Source organism: Papio anubis, chromosome 19 (genome assembly GCF_008728515.1).
Source record: "Papio anubis isolate 15944 chromosome 19, Panubis1.0, whole genome shotgun sequence".
In the NCBI taxonomy this organism is placed as follows: domain Eukaryota; kingdom Metazoa; phylum Chordata; class Mammalia; order Primates; family Cercopithecidae; genus Papio; species Papio anubis.
Window position 1 is genome coordinate 24,510,131 of NC_044994.1, and position 5,397 is coordinate 24,515,527.

Below are 5,397 nucleotides of genomic sequence, written 5' to 3' on the forward strand. Positions count from 1 at the left end.
TCTCGCAGTCGTGGGAGGACAGCAGAAGTGTTTTTCTTTTTCTTTCTTTCTTTTATTTTAATTTTTTTTTTTTTTGAGACGGAGTCTCGCTCTGTCGTCCAGGCTGGAGTGCAGTGGTGCGATCTCGGCTCACTGCAAGCTCCGCCTCCCGGGTTCCCGCCATTCTCCTGCCTCAGCCTCCCGGGTAGCTGGGACTACAGGCGCCCGCAACCGCGCCCGGCTAATTTTTTTGCATTTTTGGTAGAGACGGGGTTTCACCGTGTTAGCCAGGATGGTCTCGATCTCCCGATCTCGTGATCCGCCCGTCTCGGCCTCCCAAAGTGCTGGGATTACAGGCGTGAGCCATCGCGCCTGGCCTCTTTTTCTTTTTTCTTTTTTAAATGAACAAGTAAGCCATACAAATTGTCAACATGGGAAGGGGATCTACATCATCCACCAAGAGTGGAAAATTTATGAACGCCACAGACCAAGCCCGAAAGGAAGCCCGGAAGAGAGAATTGAAGAACAAAAAACAGCTTATGATGGTTCCAGCTGCAGTTTTAAAGATGAAGGATCCCAAACAGATGATCCGAGACATGGAGAAATTGGATGAAATGGAGTTTAACCCAGTGCAACAGCCACAATTAAATGAGAAAGTACAGAAAGACAAGTGTAAAAATAGCTGCGTGAAACCTTTGAACATATTCTACGACTCTATGAAAAAGAGAATCCAGATATTTAGAAAGAATTGAGAAAGCTAGAAATAGAGTATGAACAGAAGAGGGCTCAACTTAATCAATATTTGGATGCTGTGGAGCATGCTCAGCATGTGGAAGTGGAGAGTATTCCTTTGCCAGATATGCCGCAGGCTCCTTCTAACATTTGGATCCAGGACATTCCACGTCCTGGTGTCCAGTCACCCTCCATCCTTAAGAAACCCTCAGCCTATAGACTTCCAGCTTGGGCAGTTTCTATCCTTCCTCTTCTTGGGACATGGTGTTCCACATTTGCCCCCTGGCAGAAAAACTCTTGGTCCTCCCCGTTTTCCACCTCCTTCTCAAGTCGTGCAGATATATGGCCGTAAAGTGGGTTTGGCCCTAGATCTTCCCCCTCCTAGGTGAAATGAAGACATATTACATAGTCCTGAAATTGCCCAGTGAGGTCGTGATGATGATGTTTTTAGCACCAGTGAAGATGATGGCTATCCTGAGGACATGGATCAAGATAAGCATGATGACAGTACTGATGACAGTGACACCGACGGATCGGATTGAGAAAGTGTGCACCGTGATGATGGTGAGAGAGACAACAATGAAGAAAAGAAGACAGGTCTGAGTGTATGGTTTGCAGATATACCTGGAAAATCGAAGGAAAAGAAGAACATGAGGGAACTGACTCCTCTTCAAGCCACGATGCTTCGTATGGCAGGTCAAGAAATCCCGGAGGAGGGACGGGAAGTAGAGGAATTTTCAGAGGATGGTGATGAAGATGATTCTGTTGACTCTGAAGCAGAAAAGGAACCATAAAAACAGCATAAAGAGGAATCGCATTCTGATGGCACATCCACTGCTTCTTCACAGCAGCAGACTCCCCCTCAGTCTGTTCCTCCTTCTCAGATACAAGCACTACCCATGCCAGGACCACTACCTCTTGGATCACCACCTGCTTCACCATTACGGCCTCTTAGGCCACCTATGGACCTTCCTCCTGGACCACCTCCAGGAGCTCCTCCTGAGACCACCTGGAATGCCAGGACTCAGCCTTTACCCTGACTTTTACCTCCACGACCACCAACTTTTACTACGTCTCCTACGTCCACCTCCAGGTCTGCCTCCTGGTCTCCTTCCTCGGAGACTCCCACCAAGGATACCTCCCCCTGCACCTCCAGGTATTCCTGGAGTTTGTAGGCTTCACCATAAGCTCATTTTGGCTTTTAGTCCAAATACCAAATACAAGAGCAAATATACTTACTAACGCAAGTATATTTTGTCCTGGCATGATGCACCCACCTTTGGTGCCTCCCGTTGGGATCTGCCCCCCCTGGACTTTTGCCACCAGCTCCTTTGCCAAACCCTGGGGTTTTAAGTGCCCCACCCAACTTGATTCAGCGACCCAAGGTAGATGATACGAGTGCAGCCACCATTGAGAAGAAAGCCACAACAACCATCAGTGCCAAGCCACAGATCACTAATCCCAAGGCAGAGATTACTCGATTTGTGCCCACTGCATTGAGAGTATGTCGGGAGAATAAAAGGGCGACTGCTGCTTCCCAAAGAAAGTTAGAGGATAATTCTCCTGTGCCTCTTGCCAAAGCAGCACCCAAATCTGGTCCTTCGGTTCCTGTCTCAGTACGAACTAAGGATGATGTCTATGAGGCTTTCATGAAAGAGATGGAAGGGCTACTGTGACAGCTTTTGATGCCAGAACAGGCCTCTGTTCACAACAGTAGCCCATGGAGAAAGAGGCCCTTTTTAAACTTAGATGAAAGAGCTGCTTCCATTGTCAGAGTATTTTCTAATTTCAGTTCAAGGAATATCCTAAAATTTAGCCTTGTTCAGAATTTGCTGCACATAAAAGAGGGTATTTCATTCAGAATAGATCAGTTATTGAAGCAGTGCTGCTAAAATCCATTCCCTTTCACATGACTATCTTCATCCTGTTTCTTCCCCTTTGGAAATTTGTGATCAGGAGGATCTTAGTTGCTTATTTGTTTTGACTGTCTTCTTATGTGCTGTGGACACTGGAGTAGAGATTTCTGAAAAGCCAGTTTATTTCATCTTGCCTTTTGTGTTTGGGTTACTTTTAATATTTTCCTGTAAAATATTTTGTAATATTTTACTTGTTATGAAATAGATCATAATGTCATTTCCTAATACGAGGCAGGATATGTGGGAAGAAAATGTACAATCCTTTGATTAAAATTATTTTGCACTGACATGTATATATACATATATACACACATATACATATATACATATATATTTTATATATATATATATATATTAGCCAGGTGTGGTGTTGAGCACCTGTAGTCCCATTTACTTGGTGGGGGGCTGAGGCATGAGCCCTGGGAAGGGCTTGAACCTGGGAAGCCGAGGTTGCAGTGAGCTGAGATGGTGCCACTGCACTGCAGCCTGGGGGATAGAGCCAGACCCTGTTCAAAAAAAAAAAAAAAAAAAAAAAAAAAGAGTTTATTTTTCTCTAGAGTCAAATGAATGCGTCTTAGTATCAACAGGGTGGAGCAGTGCCTGATGTATGTTTAGTCCTCAGTAAATATTTTTAATAAATTGGGAATATCATAAATAGTATTATTATTCACAATAACATTTTTCTTAATATTTTTATGTGGCAGTTTTCTTACATACATTATCTCATTTAACACAATATTTCTATAAGGTGGGATTAGCATTCTTGTGTTATAAATGAGTAAACTGAAATTTAGAGAGTATAAATAGTTGGTCCAAGTCATAGTAAATGAAAGAATAAACCTAGGTCTTTTGAGTGGTTGATATTTTGCTGATATTTTCTAAGATTTCCTAGTCCCATCATGAACCTCATTCAGGTACAAATATCTGAGTACTAATGACACTAACATGGTCGTTCACACAGTATAAGACGTAAATTTTGTGGTATTATGTGCAGATTTTGAAAGATTTAATAGGAGAAACTTTATACAGTTTATGTATTTGTTGATACATCAAACTAATTATCTAATTTTTATTTGGAAATAAGCTAATTCCTTTGCCACAGGTGGGATCCATAAAGGAGTGGGAGGGGCTGGGGAAACAATAATAGTCCAGTTGGAGTAGATTTTAGTCATCCATTCACAGCAGAAAACCACACACCTTAGACCATGCCAAGATCTACCAAACCATCAATGCACTTAAAATGTTTACTCCTTGATCATTTGATAGTGAAACACGTGGTTTACAGGGTTCATATTATATACTAATCTCATTTGTTATCATTTAAATAAAAATTCTGGAGCCTTCTTACTGTGGGTCAGCTCTGCACCTGGTCCGTGCTCCATATATTTGCCCTCTCACCAAAAGACTCACACTGATGTTTAAAATGCCAAGAATAGAAAAGTGTCACATATCACTTATCAAGTGATATGGTTTGGCTGTGTCCCCACCCAAATCTCATCTTGAATTCCCATGTGTTGTGGGAGGGACCCGGTGGGAGGTAATCGAATCATGGGCTCAGATCCTTCCCCTGCTGTTCCCCTGATAATAAATAAGTCTCACAAGATCTGATGGTTTTAAAAAGGGTAGTTTCTCTACACAAGCTCTCTTCTGTTGTCTGCCACTATGTGAGATGGGCCTTTTACCTTCCCTTGATTTTGAGGCCTCCCCAGTCACGTGGAACTAACTGTAAGTCCAAAAAACCTCTTTTGTAAATTGCCCAGTCTCAGATATGTCTTTATCAGCTGTGTGAAAACAAACTAATACATCAAGGGATCATTTCCAGTGAAGATTATTGATTGCTTGCTTGATTGAGATAGGGTCTCGCTCTGTCACCCAGGCTGGAGTGCAATGGTGTGATCATGGCTCACTGCAGCGTTGAACTCCTAAACTCAAGCAATCCTCCCATCTCAGACTCCCAATTAGTTGTATCTACAGGTGCACACCACCATGCCCAGCTAATTTTTAATTTTTTTTGTAGAGATGGGGTCTCACGATATTGCCTAGGGTGGTCTCGATCTCTTGGTTTCAAATGATCCTCCCATCTTGGCCTCTCAAAATGATGGAATAAGCCACCATGCCTGGCCCAGTGTAGATTTTAAAAGAAGCAAAACAGAGAAATTAGACATTTCCTGACTTTGAGGACTTTTTGTTTTTGTTTTTGTTTTTTTTTTTGAGTGTCCTGATTATGACAAACAAGGCCTTCATTTTGGTTTAATGGAATTATCATGGTATAACCTTTCTAAATACATCTATTTATTCTTCAAAATGTGAGGCAATTGGACATTTTCATCTGTTTCTTCAATATATTTTTGTCACAGGTGAGCGATGACTAGCTGGGTCAGTGGTGCAGGGGTAATAGAATTTACCAAGGCAGTTGTAAGTAAAGAAACACAGATTTATTAGAGAAAGTAGGAAAATATCTTGTGAGAAGGTAATGGGCAGACCAGCAGAAGAGAGGTTGACTGCAAGGAAACAAAGGCTTACTGGAGATTTTATAGGATGGTTCTTGGGTTGATTGATAATGCCAAGGCACCAGAGAGCTTAAATTGCATTCTTCTGTCAGCCAAGGCATTAGATAAATTGAGGCATCTGATGGTAAGCAGGAAGTTTGTGAGTTATGTATGTTATCTGTGCAGGAGGACCATCTATCCTGGGCCATAAAGAAAAGCAGACCTATAGCTCATCTGCTTCCTCTTTTGTTTATATGTCCTGGACCATGAAGACAGGCAGA

General features: G+C 42.3%; 1 pseudogene; it reads left to right on the forward strand.

Moving 5' to 3' along the window:
* The first annotated feature begins 309 nt into the window (after window positions 1-309).
* Window positions 310-2,947, forward strand: LOC101002095 (annotated as a pseudogene).
* The last annotated feature ends 2,450 nt before the right edge of the window (window positions 2,948-5,397 follow it).